The sequence below is a fragment of the Heliangelus exortis genome, chromosome 11 (genome assembly GCF_036169615.1).
Source record: "Heliangelus exortis chromosome 11, bHelExo1.hap1, whole genome shotgun sequence".
Lineage (NCBI taxonomy): Eukaryota > Metazoa > Chordata > Aves > Apodiformes > Trochilidae > Heliangelus > Heliangelus exortis.
The window spans coordinates 20,470,626-20,494,112 of record NC_092432.1 but is presented as its reverse complement, the minus strand read 5'-3'; the positions used below and the strand labels follow the sequence as shown (position 1 = coordinate 20,494,112).

The window sequence follows — 23,487 nt, the reverse complement described above, 5'->3', positions numbered from 1 at the left end:
GCATTAGTGGGGCATTGGGTTAATCTGTCTGTCCTGATGATACTGGTTGGTGTTTCTAGGGTAAGGGAGTCATTACTAAATTGGTGATTGGTAGGGTTTTTTTGGGCTTTTTTTTTCAGTTTTGGGGTATGCTTCCTAATTAGTAGAAGACTGATATTTTTATCCTGCTTTGGTATAGTTCCACGTTACTTGTGCTTTTGCTTACTTTTTTTATTTTTCACAATTTCTTGTAGCTTCTTTTTTCGGCTTATTCTCTTCTTCTAGCACTCAGTCACAGCTGGGTACAGTCCAAGGCTTGCAGGTGATCTGCCCACTATGGTTAAAGATTAACAGGCTACTTCAGAAGAGATGTGAGGCCTAGCAAAACACAGGCTTTCCTTTAAATGTGAATTTTGACATGTTCTTCAAGCCAAGGCTCTTGTGCTGTGCAATGTGGCAGCTGCTTTGCCACACTAATCCCACCACGGCTGGTGCAAGGTTAGCAGAAACCTGGTGCTTTTTTCTGTGTCATCTTCTCCACAACACCTTCTCAAAGAAGTGTCTCCACACCAGAAGTGTAGCCAGGGTAGGGCTTCTGCTTAACAGTATGATTGGTCCATAGACAGATTTCTGGTTTGTGGTTCAGGCTTCAGCTATGGATGCTCCAAACCTGTTTGAGTCTTGACCTGTTTGTCTCTCACTTCTCCAGCCCAGCAAGCCCTACGAAGCAGCAAAGCACCAGTCTGGAGTGCAGAGAAGGTGGGAATGTCCTGTGGGCACTGCTGCCACTTGGATCTGTGTTGCTTTTGACCTTGATAACTGCATCACACAGAGTTCAGCATCGGTTTCCTGCACCACAAGGTACAAAACCTCACTAGGACCTGTAAAGGGTGAGGAGATTCATCATCCAGGGCAGAGGAAAGCAAACCCTGAGAGCCCAGGAGGAGCTGTGGCAAGCTGGGCAGGCACAGAGCAGCTCACAGTTTGCAGCTGCCAAAAATTCACCTCGAGCTAAGAAGAACAGGTGAGTCTGTCCATAGCTGGGTGGCTGCTGGGGAGTTCATCAGTAGCTTGCATCATTTCTCTTGTCCTGATAAAAAGTGTAAATTTGTCAGCAGTGAAGTGGGCTGGCTTGTTGGGGTTTTTTTTGTTTGTTTGTTTGTTCTTCAGCCATCATGGAGCAAAATATGGAAGCAAAGAATTGCTTGAGTGATTCAGTGGCTCAAAATTACTTGACATGCAGTGGGCAGTTGGCCACAGTGGGGTTTTGGAGCCAGTGGCAGGTACCAGCACCAGCAGCAGACAGGAGGCAGGGTGCAGCCATGGGAGAATGCAGCTTGTCCTCCAAAGCACTGATGTGGTCCAGGGAGGAGATTTCCATCCTGCCTGCCAGGAATTACAGTCTGCGTTGGCATGGGCAGGAGGAAAAATATGATGGGAAATGGGGAGATCAAAATAACCCTGGTGAAAACAGGATGCTGGGAAGCAGCATGGAGTGGGGCTGCAGGGCTGGCTGGGTGGCTCCAAAGGGAGGCTGGGCTGTCAGGCTGCAAAGGGCTCTGGGACCATGGTGTCTGGGGACAAACACCCATTTCTGATGTGTCTGAGGCAGAGGCATCATGGCTCTGCTGGCAGGCTCTTGTGTCCCCCCAAACACAACTGATCACAGCTACTTCACAAATGCAGGCACTCACCTGCTCTCAACACCTGCCTGCTCTCTTTTGCATTGGATGAAGGGCACAAACCATTCCTTACAAAACATCAGCCTGGAATCATATTTACTTCACTGAGGTGACCCCACAGGCTCTGCCAGGCTGTGAGATGAAGCTCCATGTCACAGCTCAGCTGTCCCTTGGGAGCTGTATTTCCCTCAGCTGATGGCAGCCTTGCTGTGAGCCAGGGCTTCCTGCCAGCCCAAAAGAAAATAAAAAACAAACAGTTTTACCCTTGCTAACTGACTTTTCCTTTCAGGGCTTGGCAGCAGCAGTTCCCAGTGGGGATGTGTGGCAGGAGTGATGGGTCCCAGCACCAGGAGCAGTTTGAGAACCCTCAGGGGTTTTGCTGCTGCAGGTGATGGGTGCTGGCTGGTACCCACTGAACCCCCCACATGCCCATCCCTGAGCTGGTTTTGTTCTGTTGCAGGTGGGGAGAGTTTGGGTGCCAGAGGCTGGTTTCAACCTTGTTTTTTCCTTCTTCCATGTTCATTGAGAGAGCTTTGCTGTCCAGGTCCATAAAATAACCAAAATGCTATGCTCATCCCTGAACATCACAGATGCTCACTACATCTCTTGCCTTTTATGGCAGGTAAGAAATAACAGAAGGTGACATGCTGCTGAAAGTGAAATAATTACCTGGAGTCTGTGGCCTGCCTGGCAGCTCAGGCAGTTCCCTGGAGCAGGGGAATCCCAGCTCCTTTAACAATCAGTCCTAATTTCTTCCAGAAAAAGAAGATATATTTTTAAACTGAACTTCTCCACTGCTGCAGGATTTGACACGAATTTTGGCACCTGCAGGCAGTGTCACAAGAGAAGTCAGCTTCAAATCTGCAGAGCTGGAGCTGGGGTGGGGAAGTGGGGGCACCCCTGTGGCAGCCTAGAAACCAGTTCAAATTCATGTCAGTTTGAAGTATTTGGCTGTAGAAATCTCTTCAGGCACCACTTTAATCCAATTTACAGTGTCTGGCTCAAATGAACTATGAGAAGAATTTGCTCTAAGCTATGTGAGGGTGATGCGTGGTGGTGGGGAGGGAGCAGGGCAGGCAGGGCAGGGTGGCAGCCTGGCACCCAGCCCCCTGGGACCATGGTGTCCCAGTAGCCAGGCAGGTTTGGGCATCCCAGGGCTGGGGAAGCACCAGTTTCCCCCCTCCAGCACAGGCACCAGCAGCAAGGACAGAAAGGCAGCAGCTCAGTGCCAGACTGGCTACATCCTTTCCCATTTCTCCTTAAAATATTGAGGGGAAAACGGGTTGGAGACCTCACTGCTTGTGCCCTTGCTTGATATTCCTGTGCTCAGGAATATCCTGAGCATATTCCTTGAGTAATTTGCCAGGGGAATGTGTGTTACCCCCAGGTGTCACTGCATTGCCATCCTCCTGCCAGCCACCTCCCCAGCCCCATCTCCCACCCAGCTATGCTCACAGAATTTGGGAATGGGATAATTTCTCACCTTGGCTTCCTCCTGAAGGAAAGAAAGTCTCAGAAGGTTTTGCAGCAGGCTCTCATGTTAATTGCTGTCCTCCTGCCCTCCTATGAAACGTGTGTGTTGTTTTTTCCACTCCAGAGCAGGGGCAATGGAAGACGGAGAAGTGAAGCTTCGACCTGATGCAGCAGTGGGAAAAACCATGCTGGATGTTTGAGTCACCTCACAAGGAGCCTTGAGGTAAGGAGAAACAGTCATTTACAGCTTCAGCTTTTAATTTGTCCCTGAAATCCGTGCAATGTCCCAGCCAGTTATAGAAACTAATGAACTGTGTCATCTGAATATAGAGCAGTTGCAGGGAGAATTGGGGCAGGAATGGAGATTAAAGGTAGCACCTGGATGAGAAGAAAGTGGAGGGAAAGCTCAGCACTGTGCTCCTGTCAGAGAGCAAAGTTTGGCAGTGCTGGGAGCAGTGCTGTTTGGCAGAGGCAGCATATCCCACCTGGAGACAGCACTCAGGTGTGCTGCCTTGGGAAGGCGAGTGAGGATACTGGGCTGTACTGGGCTGTACTGGGCTGTACTGGGCTGTGCTGAGCTTTGCTGGCTGCCTTGGCAGCAGCACGGGTGTGGGGCTGGCTGGGATATGTGCTGTGAGGCAGGACAGTGCCCCTGTGAGTGTGGTGCTCAGCCACAGGCAAGGATGGGATGCCCATGTCTCTGCTGAGGGTGTCAGCTGCTCAGCATCCCCCACCAGTGCTGCAGGACCCCCTCCAGCCCCTCCTCCCCCAGGTTCTTACTGTTGGGATCTGGGGAGTCCCTTGCCCAGCAGCACAAAGCCAGGATGCAGGGCTGGCTGCCCCAAACAAGTGACTCCATGCTGCCAGGGCAGAGTTTGCCAGGACCATCTGCCAGTGCCCTCTGGTGTCTCTGTGCCTGAGCCCTGCTGCACACAGATGTTGCTCCCCCTCCCCTTCTCCTTGGGTGAGGATTGCAACACCTGAGTGATTTCTGACCTTGATTCAGGAATAAAATGGAGGGGGAAAAAGAGACATAAGGTTTGGTCCAGACTGGAAGGAGGGGATATCAGGGCAGCCTGTTACTGCTCAACGGGTTGTTCACCATGGCAGCAGTCACAGCTTGGGCCAGCAGGGAGGTCTCAGGGATGGTATCATCACTGCCAGGTGGGACCTTCCACTGGTTTTGGAATTTCTCACACCAGGAAACCGAGGTGGAGCCAGCAGCCAATTGCTGCTCAAGGGCTCGTGTGCCACAGCAGTGCTGGAACCCCACGTTGCTGACAGTGGCCACCACAGCACCTCTGAACCTCTGCAGCTCCCCAAGAGCCAGGTTATAATGCCATGATGAAGCTGTGATGTGCAGAGCCCGCTGCCCAGCAGCACCGTGTGGTGCAGCCTTAGCCCAGCCCTGCAGCAAAGCACTTTGCTCTGGCACATGGCAGCAAATTCTGTGATTCTATGAAAGAGGCCCCTGGGCCCATTTCTGCACTTGCACAGCTGTGCATGCAAAGTGGTTCAGCTGCCCCTGCTGCAGTTGTACATCTATTTTATGGCCATCACCACCATTGGTCCTGCCTTCCCCTCAGGGGAGGGCTGGGGGAATAATGAATTCATTAGAAAATATGGATGTGCCAATGCTGAGACAAGTCATTTCATAGTGCTACAAAATCAGTTCCAGTTGGTGATGATGGGTTTTTTTTTTTGGTTTTTTTTGGTAATTTCTGGGAAGGATACTGCAGTCACTGGGGTGATGTCAGCAGCATTCCCACCCGCTGGAACAGCCCAGCAGACTTTGGGAAGCTGTCTGGGAAGTGCTGAGCTGCTCTCTGCTGTCCTGGCAGCACATCCCTAGCCTTACAAGTGCAAATTTCTGAACAGGAAGAAGGCAGCACTGAGAGAGAGGAAAGTTCTCCCCAGCAAAGTAATTCTGCTACAGTCGAGGCAGAGTGAGAGCAGAAGGGAGTCCAAGAGCAGCTCTGGGCTGCGTGGTGAGGCTCAGCCTGAGGGTGCCAGGCAGCCCCCACCCCCCTGCCCAACATTAAGCCAAGGGATTTCAACAAGCTCTTACGTAAGGAGGTTTTAGTGCTTCCAGGAGAAGTAGGTGTTCTAAATATAAGTGATTTGCAGATAAAATAGGCTTATATAAAATGCTTTACTTTTATTTAACCTGATATTGGCAGTGCAGCCCACACCTCCATCAGCCCCCAGCCCAGCAGGAGCGTGCTGGGTGATGGGTGCCAGGTGTGGGTGTTGGGTACCTGCCTGGCAGGGCTCAGCACTGCACTGGCATCTGTGGTCACAGCCCAGTCCCTGTCCTGTCCCCATCCCACCAATGCTCCTCCAGGGACAGTGTCTGCTGGGATGGGTGTGCTTGGGTTGGTACTTCTCAGGTTGAAGTCCCTTCCTTCTGCCTGCCTGGGGAGTCACTTGCAGCAGAGATCACAGAATTGTTCTGGTTATAAAAGACATTTTAGATCATCAAATCCAACCATTAGCCTAATTCTTCCAAGTTCCTGAGCATATTCCTGAGCACCACATCTACACATCTTAAACACCTCCAGGGATGGGGCTCACTGTTCCAGTGTTTGATAACCCTTTCATGGAGAAGTTTCTTCTGATCATAGAATCACAGAATCCTAGAATTGGCTGGGTTGGAAGGGACCTCAGAGCTCATCAAGTCCAACCCTTGATCCACTCCCCCCGTGGTTCCCAGCCCATGGCACTGAGTGCCACATCCAGGCTCTTTTGAAATATCTCCAGGGATGGAGAATCCACCCCTTCCCTGGGCAGCCCATTCCAGTGTCTGATCACCCTCTCCCTAAAGAAATTCTTTCTAATGTCCAACCTAAACCTCCCCTGGCACAACTTGAGACCTCTTGTGCCCTCTTGTCTTGCTGAGAGTTGCCTGGGAAAAGAGCCCAACCCCCCCCTGGCTCCAACCTCCTTTCAGGGAGTTGGAGAGAGTGATGAGGTCTCCCCTGAGCCTCCTCTTCTCCAGCCTCAACACCCCCAGCTCCCTCAGCCTCTCCTCATAGGATCTGTGCTCCAGTCCCTTCACCAGCCCAGTTGCCTCCTTTGGACCAGCCTAGTTGATATCCAATCTAAACCTCCTCTGGTGCAACTTGAGACCATTTTCTCTTGTCCTGTTGCTTGGAAGAAGAGACTGAACCCCACCTCACCACAGCTGCCTTTCAGGTAGTTGCAGAGAGCAATAAGCTCTCCCCTCAGCCTCCTTTCTCCAGGCTGAACAACTCCAGTTCCCTCAGAAACCTCTCTTAAGATTTGTTCTCCAGACCCTTCACCAGCTTCATTGCCCTTCTCTGGTCTCCCCCCAGCACCTCGATGTTTTTCTTGTAATGGGGGCCCCAAAACTGAACACAGGAGCCTCCCATGGTGTTCCCATCAGTGTCAGCCCCCAGTTCCCAGCACCATCAACCAGGCTGGAGGTTTGGGGTCAATCGCTTTGGTCCTTTAGGCAAAGTTGTTTTGAACATGGAGATCTGGAGATTCATCCCTGTGTGCACGAGGGGATGTGTGTGCATTCTGTGTCTAAAAATGTATTTGTGTATTTATAGACACATGTGAGCATTCTGACTGCCTCCTGCTCAGGGTTTGCAGCCTGGCCTCAGGCTGTGGGCTCCTCTCAAGCCATGGCCACTAGCCCAGCCAGCAGCCAGCCCAGGCTGAGTCTGCCTTTGCAATGGCATCTCCAGGGCCAGCTTCACCAAGGTTGTGGTTCAGCAAAGCCACTTTTCATTCTCTCAGGACTGCCTCAGGAGCCATGACAGTGGCCACTAAAAGGCCAGTGACAATTAGCTCAGAATAGCCATTTCCTGAGCAGAAAACAGTGGTTGCTATGCTACAGCCTTTATGTATGGGGAATGTATTTAGTCACTTTTTGCACATCAGCCTCCAGTGCCTCGCACCCACCCCTTGCTCTTAGGGGAAAGACATTGTAAAGTGTTTTTAGCTACTGACATGTATCCAACACATGCATTGAATTCTATATAAATAATTAGAGGTAGGTATAGATATGCATATCTTGTTCAGACACACACACAAACACGTATTTCTTTCATATATATTTGAACCAAGAATGCATTTTTCTGCTAAAGTGTATTTTCACATCAGACCAGTATAATTTATATCTCTTTGCCATAAACATTTCCATCCAAGTAACACCTTATTTATGCCCATTCCAAAGAAGCTCTCTGGGGCCTTTAAAGTAAGGTAAAAAGGTAACCTGAAGTGTCGTGCTTGCAAACATGCAGCAAGCTCTTCCCCTGCTGTGATCTGTGCTTATAATATATTAAGGAAACTAAATTTTGATCATCCCACAAAACAAAGCTGTCACTAAAACCCCACCCCTTCCCTTTGTACCGTTTTGCTGTATTTCTGAGAAAATTATTACCAATATGCCACTTGATTTTCCCAGTAACTATGGAAAAAAAAACATGCAAAGAAAACTGCTAGAATTTTGCTTGGTTTTCCAGGTTCAAAGCTGGGTGAGAGGGCACTCAGCATGGAGACATCCATAGGACTGTGAGCCATGCCCATGAAAACCTTCAGCCAAGTTAAGCAGCAGCTCCTGGCAGCCACACTTGGTGAGTCTCAGTCCCTCTGGGTCAGCACCATTTCTCAGGGCACATCAGAGCCCCTGCTAGAGGCCTTGGTCAAGTTAATTCCCTCACTTTTCCTGCTGTGCTCTATTAGCCTGTTTTAAACGCTCTGCTCCTTCCCAGCTTTCTGTCCATTCCATATCCCTGAGCTACAAAACCTGGGATGTATTTGATGCAGAAAGGCAGCAGGTGTAGGACTGCTTTCGGGGCTCCTGCAGCAAATACGCACGAAACCAAGGTAGAACAAAACCCCGAGGTAACCAAGGGAGAACAAAAAAAAGCTGAGCTGGAGTTGGAAAGATGTCATCCTCCCCCTGCCTGCACCAGCCCCGTCGTAGCTGCACCGAGGGGGTTGTCTGAAGGGCACAGGAGGGATTTGCTCCCAGCCTCCACATACTGCACTTGCAGTCGGGTTATGAAGCACAGAGCTGGTGGCTAAACTCTGCCTTTAATGCCTAAAATTGCAGACTGGAAAAAGAAGTAATTTTCCTGGGGAAAATAATCAGGCAAGTATTTTTGCAGGCACATGCTGAGCAGCTGCTTGGTGGCCAGGTAGTGAGCGGCTGCGAGAGGTCTGTGTGTTGCTGTGAAGTCCACGGAAAGCTGACAGCAACATTTCTGAGCTAGACAGACCTCTCAGCAGAGAGGGAGGCAGCTGAAAACAGAGCTGACCCTTGTTAAGGGAGTAAATCCTGCCTGTTTTTCCAAGAGGCACGTCATGCATTTTTCTCTTAAAGTCACGGCATAAAGCACCAAGAACAACCACTGGAAATTTGGCTTTTCAGTGCTGAAAACGTGCCAGCCCGCTCAGGCAATGCAGGAAAATTTAAGGAGCTGAAGCAGAGCTGTGCCCTGGTGCTCCATAGAGACAGGGGCTGGCATCACCATCCCCTGGCCCCCCGGCATCCCCAGCTCGGGTGGGCAGGAGTTGGTGCCTCGGGATGGTCTCTTGCTCACCAGATGGCACCACTTGTCCTTGACCGCCTCAGCTGCATTTCCACTGCCTCCCCACACAGCTCCGGCGCTGCAGGGCTCCAGCCTGACCCCGCTGCTCCGGGTTTGCTGAAAAAAAGGAAAAAAATCCCGTGCTTGGGTCTGGCTGACTTGATGGTTTGTCCAGAAGGGTGAGGTGAGGGATCAGACCCTTTGCTGACTTCCAGGAGCACCAGCAAGGCTCGAAAAGTTCTCTGCTTTCCCAGTTTAGCCCTGGGGGTATCTGGGGCAGGACCACTGCCCACAGTGGGACCCAGTCATGGGTCTGCTTCACTGTGTCACCATCATGTCCCGTTCCTTGAGGTGATACCAAAGGAACTTAGATTTAAATTAATCATTTGGCACCATCAGTCTTCCTCCATGAAGACTGCTGGTGAGTTGCATGAAGATTAAACCCATCAAGGAGAACACCAATGTCTTTGCTGATCAGCACTTGTTCAGCTCCTTCCAAAGGTGCCGTGGCTCACGCTGCTCAGGATCAAGGGCTTGTTGGCCCCAGAGCAGCACCAAGGACCTGGATCAATGCTGGGCCAGATGCCTCCCCTGGGGTGCTGTGATACCAAAGGCTTTCTCATGGAAATAACAACCAACTGGAAGTAAAACTGCCTGCAACAGATGGAGCTGATGGAGTCTTCTGATGTTGTTTTTATGTATAGCATGGTCATAAGGAGCACTTTCTTCTGTACCTGGGAGCTGTATGCCCAGCTAAGCTCACCACAGACTGCAGGGCCAGAAGTACCCAAAACTCATGGTCACCTGTGAAATGGCAGCTGCATGAAAGCAGCTTTCAGAAGAAATGAATGCACACAAAGAAGAAATGAATGCACACAAAGAAGAAATGAATGCACAAAGTGAGACACTGCCCAGGCATCTCCCTGCTGAACCAAAACCCTGAGTCCAGGTCTGCCTCTTGAGCTCTGGGAGGATTGTCAAGGGATTTGGGCATGGATTCCTGGCTGGACTTTGTGCCTCTCTCTCAGCCATCTCAAACACGCCGTTTAAACTCTTCAGTAATCTCTGATCTCTCAGGGTTAACGATCAGATGCAACTTTGAAGCTGCTGAACTTGTGAACCAGGATGTGTTGGGAAAGGCTGAGAAGTGCAAAGATCAGCTGGTTCTCAGGAGGAGAGTGTTAGCTGAGGTGATGGGGAGGGTTTGTGTTTGGCAGGGTGTTCAGTAACGGGGGTGATGCTGTGCCCCCCCTCCGTGGCAGCCCCTGTATATCAGCACATGGGAGCTGAAGCAGCTTTTCCATACTCCTACAGTGCTGTGAATTCAGCACCAGGGGTAAATCCAGAGCTGCTGCACTGTGCTGTGTGGGCTTGGGTTATTTTTTTTAGCTTGTTTCAGTTGAACTGAGATCGAGTTCAGCCATTTATTGCCATTTTTCTGCAAGGCAGTGCTTTGTCACCCTGCAGCTGCCCACCCCATCCGACCTAAACCATCACCTTGTGACCCGTGTGGACACAAGTTGTGAGTGTCCTGCCTTGGCCAGTCCAAAACCGGGAGGAGGCAGCTCTGCAATCCCCACTTCGGGCTCTGGGGCTGTGCCCATTGCCACCCCACCAGCCTGCTCCGGGCTGATGCTGCTCTGTACCAGCTGGCTGGGGCTGTGGTGGTCCTGGTCCAGGAGAGGACACCAGCTGCTTTACCTCTGCTGACTCCTCCCAGGCATAGCAAATATTTCCCAGATTACTTCAATCTTGCAGATTATTGGGCTGTTATCTGGAATTGTGCAGGTATTGTCTGCCTAGCCAGGCACAGGGATGCAGGATACCTGCACGTGGAATCTCACGTCTGAAAGAGATTCACTTGAAAACTGTGTACTCCTCCAGAAGAAGACATTTTCTTCCTATTTCTCCACTGCATATTTTAAAGCTGAACAGCGTAAGATTTTATGTCTTTATCTTTCAGAAGCCACACCAGACCCGGCACCCCGCCTCTCCTCTGACATCCTCACCGAAAGCTCAGGTTTCAGTGCGGAGCAACCCGAACCAGAGAAGCTGCAGCTCCGGGGCTGAGGTAACGCCTGCATCGATCCACGTGGCTGTCCCACGCACCCCTCTCTTCCCCCTCTTCTCCCCAGTCCCTTCCCGCATCCCAGGGCCGCTTCCCGCGGGACCTGCGCGGGGCCGGAGCTGCCGCTGCCACCAGCAGGGGGCGCTGCCAGCGCGCGGCGCGGCTGGCGGCCAACAGCGCCACCTGCCGGGCCAAAGCGGGCAGGGCAGGGCAGGGCGCTGCGTCCGTGACGTCACCGTGATGTTGGCGTGACGTCACGGACACGCACGCGTGTGGCGCATTGTTCGCACCGTGCGCACCGCTGCGGGTATGTATGAGCTGTGTGCGCGGTTTGGTCTCTTTCCCAGGCAACTCTCAGCAAGACAAGAGGGCACAAGAGGGCTCAAGTTGTGCCAGGGGAGGTTTAGGTTGGACATGAGAAAGAATTTCTTTCTGGAGAGGGTGATCAGGCATTGGAATGGGCTGCCCAGGGAAGGGGTGGATTCTCCATCCCTGGAGATATTTCCAAAGAGCCTGGATGTGGCACTCAGTGCCATGGGCTGGGAACCACGGGGGGAGTGGAGCAAGGGTTGGACTTGATGAGCTCTGAGGTCCCTTCCAACCCAGCCAATTCTAGGATTCTCTGATTCTGTGACAGAACATGCTTTTAAGTACAAAGAGCAGCAGAACATCAAGGCAAGCCATTAGCAACTGCATTTCCTCCAGCCAGCCCCCAGCCATATCAGGTTTCTGCCTTTATCTGTTGTCTGGAAAGTCTAAAGACTCCTCTCTAAAGTGCTACATCTATTTTAGAAGCATAGGATCCCTCTACCCCATATGAAACACTTATTTCCCTCAGACAGTGGTTAGCACTTCAGAAAACTGCAGATCATCCGTGCAAGGTCAAACTTTCTTGGAGTAAGGGGGAGGGGGAATTTTTTTATTTTTTTTTTTCCCCTTATGCTTTGCTTTTGGCATTGCCAAAGCACTTTCACGTCCTGATTTTCAGAGTCACTTGCTCACTGGTGCAAGATGCACCATATGATCCCACCATATGACAGGGCATAGGTAGGTGGGGAGCTGTGGCCCTGTGGCCCCACACTGGCCCGTGACACAGATGCTCTGGCATCACAGGGACAGTGGGGTGGCTCTGGGTCACTGTCTCTGCAGCACTCTGTGGGTGCAGGCTGTGACATTCAGTCATACTCTTACTGTTTTAATGCTGGAAAGACTCAGATCAGAGTGATAGAGCTTGGAAAAGAATTCAGGTAAAAAAACCCTTGATTGAGTGTTAAACTAAGACTTTGCCAAAGATCAAAATTTCCTGCTACACTTCAAAGCTATATTTAAATAAATATATTTTTTTATATTAATATAAATTTATTATATTAAAACTGTATGGTCAGATGCATGAGTATGACATGGCTTATAACAAGTGCCAGGGCTGTGCTGCCCATTAAATGCCATCAGATTTTTCACTACTGTAATCAAAGGTAGCCTATTGCAGTGAGCAGCCATCAGCACTAAACACTGACCAATACTAAATGGTCTCATTGTGGAATAAAAAGCAGTAGTTTCTTTTCCATTTCTGTGCAAAAATGCAGGAAAATTTTATTCACTGGGACACCTGCAGGTTGCAGGTGAAGCCCTCTCACTCCCATACACCCAGCAGCTCCTCAAATCCATTCAGCTCATGAGGGGTCAGTAAGCCACTTAAATTTGCAAGGAATCTTTTAGTACATAGCAGTCTGTGCCTACTTCTCCTTATCATGGAGGTCTTGAAATAAAATAATGTATCTTTTAAAGAAAGCAGTTACATATTTTCCAAGGTTTTTCTGATTGCCTGTTTTTCCTTGCTGTTTTTTTTAAAAAAACATCCTGCCACGTACTGGAAATTCTTTAAGATTTTCTCACTTCTTGTATTATAACATTCTAGGCTACTACTTTTTTTTTTTGTCCAGTTTATGTACTATATAGCATCCCTAAATCAATAAACCTGACCTAACTCTTTCTTTGCTAAATATTTGTTAAATACCATTAAAAAGCTCTAATTTCTTGTGCATGTAACCTGGGCTCTTCTCTCAGCAGCACTGCCCTGCTGTGGGCACTGGAAGGGACTGAGCTCCAGCCTGGCTCACTTGCAGCCAGAGATGCTTGGTAAGAATTAGTGCAAGGAATCTGCAGTGCTCCCCAACATTTTGCACTTCACCCTTCACCTCAGCTGTGCCACAGCCTGAGGGCCAGGAACGTGTTCTGCTGTGGGGGTTGGTGCCTGTGGTTCGTGCCCTCCACATGGGCTGAACAGCCTCCAGGGCTTGGAATAATTATTAAACACATTACTTTAGCCAACAGCTCTGCTCCTGGGAAACAGCCAGAGCTTCCCAGACTGCCTGCCTGCCTGCTGGAGTCGCTTGTTCCTCTGCACCATCATCCCATCACAGACACAGGCTGGGACAGAGGGAGCTGCTGGGACACCAAGGATCATCAGGGTGAGCTGAGGTATCACGGTGACACAGGAGCACTGGCAGTGGGGAGATGGCTTGTGCCCTGCACTCCTCAACCCTGTGGGACAGGGTGACCTGCAGATGAGTGCTGCTTGCCTGATGAGACAGGGAGTGTCACCAGCAGCTTCACCCATGTCTCTGCTCAGCAGGACCTTGGGGGCAGCCCCAGCATCCCCAACATTGGCCTGGCTCAGGAACAGCGTGGCCAGCAGGTCCAGGGAAGGGATTCTGCCCCTGTGCTCAGCCCTGGGGAGGCCACAGCTTGAGTCCTGTGTCCAGTTCTGGGCCCCTCAGCTCAGGAAGGAGATTGAGGTGCTGGAGCAGGTCCAAAGGAGGCAACTGGGCTGGGGAAGGGATCCAGCACAGATCCTATGAGGAGAGGCTGAGGGAGCTGGGGGTGTTGAGGCTGGAGAAGAGGAGGCTCAGGGGAGACCTCATCACTCTCTCCAACTCCCTGAAAGGAGGTTGGAGCCAGGGGGGGGGTTGGGCTCTTTTCCCAGGCAACTCTCAGCAAGACAAGAGGGCACAAGAGGTCTCAAGTTGTGCCAGGGGAGGTTTAGGTTGGACATTAGAAAGAATTCCTTTACTGAGAGGGTGATCAGACACTGGAATGGGCTGCCCAGGGAAGGGGTGGATTCTCCAGCCCTGGAGATATTTCAAAAGAGCCTGGATGTGGCACTCAGTGCCATGGGCTGGGAACCACAGGGGGAGTGGATCAAGGGTTGGACTTGATGAGCTCTGAGGTCCCTTCCAACCCAGCCAATTCTGTGATTCTATGATTCTCAGCCTCACTGGAGCACATTTGCCTATGGAAAGACCATGTCAGCCCTCAGCAAAAAGCCAGGTCATCTCCAGCAGCTAAGGTAGTGACTACCCTGGCTGCAGAGCTGACCAACTGCTTTCACAGGCCAAGGTGGCTGCAATTAAAAAAAAAAAAAAAAAAATTAAAAAAGATTTCCCAAAGCAGCAAACTGAAAGCATCTCTGAGCACTAAGTGTGCCTGGCCAGAGCACTCGGCAGCGTGGACACGCTGGAGCCATGCAGAGCCACCCTGGTGTCACCCTGATCAGATGGGGAGGAGGTTTTTGCAAGTTGTGATAACAGCATTTTGCAAGCATGATGGAAATGTGTGGTAAACCCCAGGCGAAGTGGGGCAAGCTGTGCACACAAACCATGCAGCCTCAGCTCCAGGGGAGTCAGGCTGTGGGCTTTAACTCCGCCGTGCCTGGTCCTTGCACTCCTGCAGCACGAGGCAGTGACAGTGGCCCTGGTCCCGTGGGGTGAAACCCTGCAGACAGCCCAGACAGGGGCAATGAGCCCGGGAGGAGGCTGAGCACAGCAAGGCCAAGGGCATACTCACTGTCTGGGGAAGAGCCTCACTAGCAGCTGCCCAAAGGCTTGAAGCAGGTGAGCAAAACAGCAAAAAAATTGATGTGCTTTGACTGAATGTCCTTACTGCGTGGGAACTGGTTTGTGTTAATAAAACCATTACAGCTGGGTAGTGAAGTGCTCTTTTCTCCTGTCTGCTTTGCTTAGAAGAACCCAACGTTTATCTATCCTGCTTTTTTGGTGCCTAAAATACACCTTGTACCTGGACTAATTGAGGGCATCTGCAGTGGCACAGGGAGCAGCCATGTGCCCTGCCATCACTCCAGCTGCAGAGAGATCCTCTGAAAGAAAAGATGCCAGTATTTTCAAAGAGTGAATAGGATGATGCCAGAATAGCTGCAGAGAGATCCTCTGAAAGAAAAGATGCCAGTATTTTCAAAGAGTGAATAGGATGATGCCAGAGACAAGTCACCATGACCCAGAGCCCAGGCACATGCTGATTACTTCAGTTCCCTCCCTATAAATGCTTTATTTCTGCTAATCAAGAAAGGTTGACAGAAAACAGGACTGGCTGCTTGTGTAACTTGCTGTGGGGCTGATCCAGGCTGGTTACACCATTACACCATTTACTTGGTATCTTACCATGGCTGGGAACTGGAAGAAGGCAATAGTTAACCCAGCACAGAGTAGCTGTGGCCAAACCTGGACAACTCATAGGTCTGAAAATGAATTCTCTGTGGTGAACCAGCAGCAAGTAGACACTTTGTCAGAGAAGAATTTTTCAGGCTGCTGTGGCCTGCTGCTCTCATGCAGATTTTCCTAGTTACTGAAACCTTCCTCCTCAAAATAGCTTCACTTATCCAGAGGAGCAAGGAGACAAGAAAGCTCAGTCCCTACCAAAGTAAGACATTGGCAGCTCTGGGTGTCCTTTCCTGCTCCTTGTGACAGATAAGGGTAACCAGAGCTGGCCAAGAGCCTTGTGCTATTGCCCAGTCTCAAGCCTCAGAAGTAAATGCTCTTGGACTTCTTTTTGCTTTGGCTGTTATCTCCTTGAGAAGTCTCTAGGACACTTTGGAAGCTTCAGATAAGATTATAGCCAATTACAAAGGAAAGAAAGAGTTCATTTCATGGTATCTTTTGCACAATCTGAGGCAAACAAGGTTTAGCAGCCTCTCTGGGCTTGCAGGGTTTAGGATTCCAGTAACTTGTCTTAATGCTGTAAACCCGAAACACAGCCCAGCCCATTTTCCAGCATGGCAGTATCTTATCTGCCCCAACCCCTTGCTCCCACCAACCAGACCCACACAGCAACCTTTAAATTGCAATGTGCCCATGAAATGTAGGGATTATGTGGTTTCTTCACCTTTTACCCAGCCCTCTGGAGCTGAGAGTGGCCCTCAGCCTCCTTGAACCCCAGCAGGGTCAGTGCTAGGTGTATGTGCTGGGACTTTTTGTGTCCCTAAGACAACTGGCACAACCCTACCCATACCCTCCACGACCCTCTTTTTTTGTGAAACCCTGATTCTCACCAGCAGATTGCTGAATGGGCCCAGTTCCCTGGGCTGGAGAAGAAATACCTTCTACTGGGAAGCTGCTATTCCCAGCATCCTTCTTTGCATTCCTGTTGTTCCAGCCCACGCTGCACACCTGGCGCCACCGAGGCTCTGCCAGACTGGAAGAAAAAAGAAGAGAGGGTAAAATTCCTGTGCCCACACAAGATCTTTTTATAGCCAAGGGGAAGAGGTGGGTTGTTGGTTTTTTTATTCTCTCCCTGTTTTCCACTTAGGGAGTAAACAGGAAAGCCAACCTGGACTGGTACCTAATTTGGGAGCAGACAGTGTCTATCCCTCTGATTCTTCCCACCCATTCCTGCCCTGCTGCCAACGCCCCACATCCCCAGAGTGTCCCTTGGAGGGAGCTGACAGCTGGCAGCCACTCCTGAATGGGGACAAAGACCCCACTGGGATTATCACCAATTACACCTGGAGCCCTTGTCAGCTGCATAGGGCCCAGCAGCATCTGTGCTAAGGGCAGGCAAGGGTGTGAGCTCCGTGCTGCACCACGGCCATGTGCAGGATGGAGGTTTTCACCTTGGCTTGCCATGGGGAATGTTCTGCCCTTACCTTAGGGCAGTGGGGCTGCTGCTGTGGCAGCCCCAGGGGTCTCAGGCAGTGCCAGCAGCCTGGAGGGCCCAGGGAGAGAGAGAACACACTTCTGTCTTTAGCTATCCCCAGCTGCAAGAGAGAGGAAAAAAAAACATAAAATCAAGCAGCCGAGCTAGCAACAAGAAGAACCCAAACTGCAGTGAGTTTTCAGGCCCTAAGAGATGCAGCAGGTCTCATCTGTTCAGTGAGACAGCCAGTGTAAAAGCTGTAAACCCAGCAGTGAACCCAGGAGAAGGAGCTTTGGTGGCAGCACAATGACTTTAGTCATAGTCACAAGGCTAAAACAGCCAGGAGGGGGAAGTTTTCTCAAATACCAGATAGGAAAGTTGCATAACCACCTCTCAGAGCCTTCAAACAGAGCCTGATTTTCCCCTCCAAAATGAGGATGACTTCCCCATGCAGTTTCCAGCTGCATCCGTGGCAGAGTGAGCCAAGAGGTTTGGGGTGGGCTGGGATAAGGGCTGTGGGTGGAGAGCACCCACCCCATGGTCATGGCTTAGGGAGTCCCATATGCTCGTGGGGCTGGAAAAGCATTTCAAAAGCCATCACTGGCAAGGTTAATCACAGCAAACAGCTTTGAAGCTCCTTTACTGAGAGCTCACAAGCTGGTAATCCAAGGGCTGAAGCCAGGGATGCCTCCTGCAGGGACTCTGCCACAATGGCTCCTGATGTGAGTCAGGGCAAGGTGCTGTGCTGTCCCCTTTTGAAGGGCTCTCTTCTTGGACCACCTGGAACAGCAGCAGGAAAGCTTTGTTTGTCAGTAATACTGCAGGAAGGGTTTAGGTTTGGTTACTCTTGATCTCCTGCCAAAACAGACAGTGAAGGGAGGCAGGGCTCAGACGTGGCTGCAAGAGCTCACTGTGTACCAAGGGGTGTGTGCCAGGCACAAGGACATCCGTGAGAGCAGTGCTGATGCCTCCAGCAGCAGGGAACAGCCTGGGTGCTGGAATGAAAAGAAGGCCACCTCGGTCAGAGCTGCTCTTTCCCAGGCACCGTTTGTGCATGAATCACTGGCCTTACCTTTAAATCATTAATCACTGCAAAATCAATAAAGGCCACATACGTTTTTCATGTATCAGCCATTAGTCTGACCTTGTGTCTATCTCTGCAGAGGGTACGAAATAAAAGCATTTTAGATCAAAGCAATCAGCACTAAATTTCCCCTAGCAGTAGCAGCCAGTGGAGCCCGCTGATTTACAGCTGCTGAGCTCACTCTGGGGTTGTTTTGGTCCCCAAGAGCCCTGGGCAGTTACAAAGACCTCGTTGTCCCTTGAGGATGTGAGCAGGCAGGAGGGAGCTGCTCCAAAGGATGTTATTTGGGATTTGTTTATTTCCTTAAAAAGCAGAGACTGCTTGCTTGTCCAGAAGCAAGTCTCTATGCCACACTATGCCACCTCCTTCCCCAGGCACTTACACACAGAGTGATGGCACCCAGAGCTGCATCTGACCATGTCCCCTTCCTACAGCACCTGCCCTTCTGCCTGAGCCTTCCATGTGCTGCTTCTGTGGAACGAGCACCTTGCAGAGCAAAAAAACCTGCTGGAGACACAGCACCACCACTGAAGGAGACCAGAAGGAGTAAAGTCATTCACCAGGGATGGGGCCCCTGCCAGCAGCCCTGCCCTCTGTGGCCCTTGGACCACAGGATAAATCTCTCTCCAGCTGATGGTCCAGTTAGGGGAGTCAGACTGCCTACATTTTTTTCTGAATCCATTTATTTATTTTGGGACCGAAACACCAAGGGCACCAAGGCAGCGCTGCCAACCAATTACCATCACTATTGATCACTTCTGTACCCAGCTTTCTGGGTCAGGCCTGCTCTAATTTTGTTAGGGGCAGGCAAAGACCTGGAAATCACAGCTCTCAGAGATGTCCCTGGGGCATAGAGACAGCTCAGCCAGGTTCAGAAACTCTTTCCAAATGCCATGCATGAGCTGGAGGCAGGTAATCTGCTCTCCTGCATGGACCACTGATGACTGAACACCAGCTTCTCCCATTAGCCCATCATAATGCCTGAAACCATTCCAGACTAATGCTGTTGCAGAGGCCACAGAGCCCTTTGCCTAAGGAAAGAGGATGGATTGCTTTTCAGAATAAAAAAAAAATTGGTCTTTGCGTTAAGTGAGGCCATGGGAGGGTGGGTTAGGACACTGAACAGTAAAGCTCCCATAGTTGAGACACACAGCTCAAACCTGAACAGTTTTGAAGCTGCTCAAAACCTGAAATCAGAAATAACTGCTTACAAGAGACAGCTCCTTATTATGGATTGCTTTGGTTTCAGTTTAAAATAATCTGTTCGTGCTTGCCCAGCTTTGAGTTTAGGGACCACACCAGGCCACAGCTCTCCTTAGCTTCTCTCACAAGCTCCAGGGCAAAGGTCTCACAAGGTCCTGGCAAAGAGGCAGGGGCTCGCTGGGCCCCACAGATCATCCACTCTCCTTACAAACCCATCGTTCAGCCATCTTCCCTGAAATGCTGAAACCTGCCTTCCTACCACAGCCAGAATGCCCTTCACCCCATCAAAGGCACCCAGCAGACACCATCCCTCTGTGATCTCCCTGTTAGCTGGGGTGCCCTTTGGATGCACCCCTCCCTCCTGCCTCCTCCCTTCCCCACTTGACAGCAGCAATAGGGCTTTTGCTGGCAACACCTCTGCTCCCAGCCCTCTCTCAGCACAGAAATAGCTGTGGCCAGGCTGTGGCCGGGCTCGCTGCTCTTGCAGCGTTTTCATAACTCGAGCTGCTCTTGCTGCCTCCCCCACAGGATCCCTGACATCCACCCCTTGATGTTCCTCCTGGAGGTTACTTATTTCCAGGGGAATTAATGTGGAGTTTTTCACCCTGTGTCAAGCTGGCACAGCCTGTCACACACAGGTGCAGAACCTTTGACTCTTCCCCTTCCATTGGCCATCCTGAGGACAGGGATGCAGGTCCAGCCACCACGACCCTGCAAACCTGCAGCTCCCTCCCTGGACAGGCAAGAGCCAGGAGAAGAGCAGGTTTTAGCCAAGAAGGTACAAGGCTTTGAGGCCTCCTTCCCAAGAGGCCATGAAGCTTCTGTATGCTCCCAAGGACGTGGGGACAGCCAGCATAGCACACAGTGACAGCCCCAGGATGAAGTGCTCAGCAGAGGCTCCTTGGAGCCACCAGCCTCCTGAAACACTACGAAGCCTTTTAGTTTCTAAGGAAACCACAAGTGCCTTTCTGCTCCAGCCTCTCTTCTCACTCACTGAGCTGTACCTGCAGACACAGTCCTTGCTTTCCCGTGCTCCCCAAACCTGAACGTGCACAGCCTTAGCTCTGCCCTTGAGTGGGGTTGTGCATGGGGCACCTCATGGCAATGGGATTTTGGAGTATGGCCACAGCCAGATGCATTTCCCATCTCTGATCAGATGGACAGATGGATGCACACGCTGCTGATCTCAATCTGCTATTCCCAGAGCGACCCCACTGTCCAGGTGAGTCAGGGTTGCTGCCTTTGGGGAACAACCACCTTATTCACATTTTGTAGTTAGTGGCACACACCTCTCCAATGTGGAAAACAAGCAAACCTGACCTGCTGCTTTGCCTTGGTCTCTCTTCAGTAAGAACTCCTCTCACAGCAAAGCCCTCAGCAGCCTGAACACTCAATTCCAACCAGCCTCGGGTCAGGCCCATGATGGGTTTCTGAGGTTTTTTGTGCTTATCAAGCATTGTCTCAGAGAAGTAAACACATACAAGCTGCACGACCAAAATTCCCCAAATATTATGTGGGGGATTTTATTCAAAGGTGATTCTGGTTTAATCTTGCAGCTGGGCTTGCTATAAACCTTTGATCTAGAGCGTGTATCAGACAGCTCCACACCTAGCTAATGACACTGGGATATTGTAATAAAGAAAACTTACTTCAACATTTACAAACAAACATCCAAGTTGAAAACTGATGGATGGCATGAGGCCAATGCTGGGAAGCACTGAGGGAGGACAAGCTCCCCCTACCCTGTGCCACTCAACCCGGGACCAACAATTCTGCCCACCTCTGCCTGCACACAGGCAGGATGTGCCTGCACACGGATGTGCTGGTGCTGGAAGGGAGGATGCCTGGGTGGCTGGACACTCTGGTACCACTGCTGTCCCCAGCCCATGCTCTCCATCACAGCTGCAGCAGGCACATCTGCAGCCCATCACACCACAGCCAGCCCCTTGCCCTGTCCCAGCAGCAAGCACAGTGCCTAAAACAGTGCTCACCAAAAGAGACAAAGGGGTGGTTGTTTTGTTTTTTTCCCTTACGCTGCACTTTACTCTTTTTTCCCTGCCTTTTAAAATTCCAGATGAGGAAAATAAATATTGGAAGGTTATCCTTTGTATCTCATGATCAGATCACAAGTTAGCATGTGACTTGGGAGGGAAAAACAAGTCTTTCCAGCAGATGTCAACGCTGAAGCGAGCTCCGCCAACTGCTGTACCTTGATGTCTGCTGCCAAAGTCAATTCTTGGTGCATCCTTGAGGTAAAGAACCTCATGATTCAACAGGATCTTATTCTAATTAAAGAAAACTCAGATGACTTTTATTTTGGCTTTGCCTGTTTAGCAACTCTGAATGTAATGTGTATGTAGGGATAAATAGCAGCCCTCAGCCACTGTTTTGTAAACAGGCTCCAGCACAGGAAAGGCAAGGGCAGGTTTGGAGCCACCCTGAAAGTTGTGTGCCTGGGGGCTTCAGTAAAAACCTCCCACTGAGCAAAAAGGCCTATCAAACAGGAGCCCAGCTAGCCACCCTACTAGCCAAGAGCCTGCAAAATGGCCTATAATGCACTCTGAAGGGCAGGGTGGGCTGGGGGGGGGGGCAGAGGGGTGGGAGGAGGCAGGGGGGGGAAGAGCATCTCTCCACAGGGGAGGGGGTCAGCACTAAATAAGTTTGCTGCCTCGCCTCTGGAGGCACATCAGGGTTTGTCCATTTTCAGAGGGCTGGTGTCTGGGTGTGCCCCAGCACACGTGGGTGCCAGGAGCCCCTTTCCCAACACCGTGGTCATGGGCGGCTGGACCAGCCGTGGTAAGGAGTCTCTCCCTGTCACATGGTGGGTCAGCAGTTCGTGGGAAGTTGCAGGCTGAAAGCTTAAAAAAAAAAAAACAAAAAACAAATTACTTCAGCCAGCTCCTTCCCCACAGGAAATAAAAATTGGAGCTGAGCTTTAGCAATTTGGGTTTGATCAGACTTATCTCGCCTGAGGCCCGGGGTGGGTTTGTCCTGCCTTGCTCCCAACTGAGCTCCCAACCACAAAACCCATCAGGGAAAAGACTCAGAGAAGGACAGGAGGGACAGAGATGGGCAGGTGGGGAGCAAAGGGGGTTGCTGGAGCTCTCTTGGAGCCCCACATCTGGACAACTCTGCACAGAGAAGAAAGTCTCTCCCAGAGCTCCTCATCCCTGTGAGGCTGATGGGAAGAGCCAGCACAGCAAACCTTACCACCACCATCCTCGTGCCCTGACTCAGCCAGCAAAGATATTCCTGGCACAGGGTGGCATAAGGAGCCTTTTGCCCTTCCTTTGCCCGGGCTCCATGGACAATTGGGCAGCTATTTTTAAACTGGCTCTTTCTTCCCCCCCCCATGCACACAGAAGTGGCACGGACGTCGTCTCTCATTGTGATGGGAAAGGTTATCGGGTACAAAACAAAAGTGAAATCATCTGCTGGCATGCCTGGGACCAAAATAGCTGCTTGCTCTCCAGTGCTGACGTTACAGTCAGGGTAGGAAAGCTCTGGATACAGGCAGTCCAGCCCCAGTGCTCACATACTGACCCTGCAGCAAGCCAACACATTCTTGCCATGGAAGATCAAAGATAACTCAGGTCCTAAAGTTGCCATCAGTCCCAAGCAATCACAGAGCCTCGCAGAAGCATCAGTGCAGTGACAGCCCAGCAGAAAGGCTCAGCTCTCCCATGTTAATGTTCAGGGCTAGAGACCTCCCAGGGACAGGAGGGGAGCAGGGAGAGCTCTGGCAGACACTCCTAATGGGGGTCTGGGAGCTGCTGGTCCCTGAACCCCTGAGCCTGGGGGCTGCAGTGTCCTGCCTGGCTCCCCAGCAGCAGGGCTGGGGCTGTGCAGGGACACGGCCAACCACAAAGGCAAGGCTTGGCTGTCAGCTTGCTAAAAGCATCTTTGGTATTGGACTTATCTAGGGGGGGGGATTGTTATTGTTTGTTGGTTTTTTTTTTTTTTCTTTTGCACAAATAGATTAAAGCCAAGAAAGAGCATCACCACAAAGCCAAGCATGTCAATCAGGCCTGTCCCAACAGAGCCCCTTCAGCATTCCTCAACTGAAATTTGCCACAAAACTCTGGTGTGCTGAAAGCAGAACTTGGCACCAGCCCACAGGCCCATGAGCTCAGGAGAGCTCCAGCATACAACAGCCCAACACGACTCCAAGCCAGCAGCGTGTGGCCTTAAAACTGAGATGTTGCTCCTTCCCTGTCCCCCTGCCTTTGCCTGCTGAGCAGCCTCCTGGGATGCCCTCGGCACTTCCTCACCTTATGTCCTGGGCATCCGGGATGAAGAGGTGAAACTCCTGCCTCATTGCTTCAGTATCTCGTTGAGAGATGTTTCCTGGGGGTGAGTTGTGGCAGTGCTCGGGCTGCAAACCAAGGAACAGGAAAACTAGGGGTAAATTTTACTTCCCTCCCCCCAAAAGACACTGTAAAACATTTACCAAAATTGTCCAAGGAATTTTCAAAATAAGCCGAGTGCTCTGCTGCCTGCCAAACCCAG

General features: G+C 50.9%; 2 long non-coding RNA genes across 2 annotated transcripts; one reads left to right on the top strand and one right to left on the bottom strand.

Moving 5' to 3' along the window:
• The first annotated feature begins 639 nt into the window (after positions 1 to 639).
• On the top strand, positions 640 to 8,608 carry LOC139801192 (uncharacterized). Its single transcript, XR_011728092.1, has 3 exons — positions 640 to 1,003; positions 3,261 to 3,357; positions 7,628 to 8,608. It is a non-coding gene; the product is annotated as an uncharacterized lncRNA (long non-coding RNA).
• Positions 3,041 to 19,010, bottom strand: LOC139801193 (uncharacterized). The gene is made up of 3 exons (XR_011728093.1): positions 16,702 to 19,010; positions 16,108 to 16,250; positions 3,041 to 3,296 (listed from the first exon to the last, which is right to left on the bottom strand). It is a non-coding gene; the product is annotated as an uncharacterized lncRNA (long non-coding RNA).
• Positions 19,011 to 23,487: the final 4,477 nt, after the last annotated feature.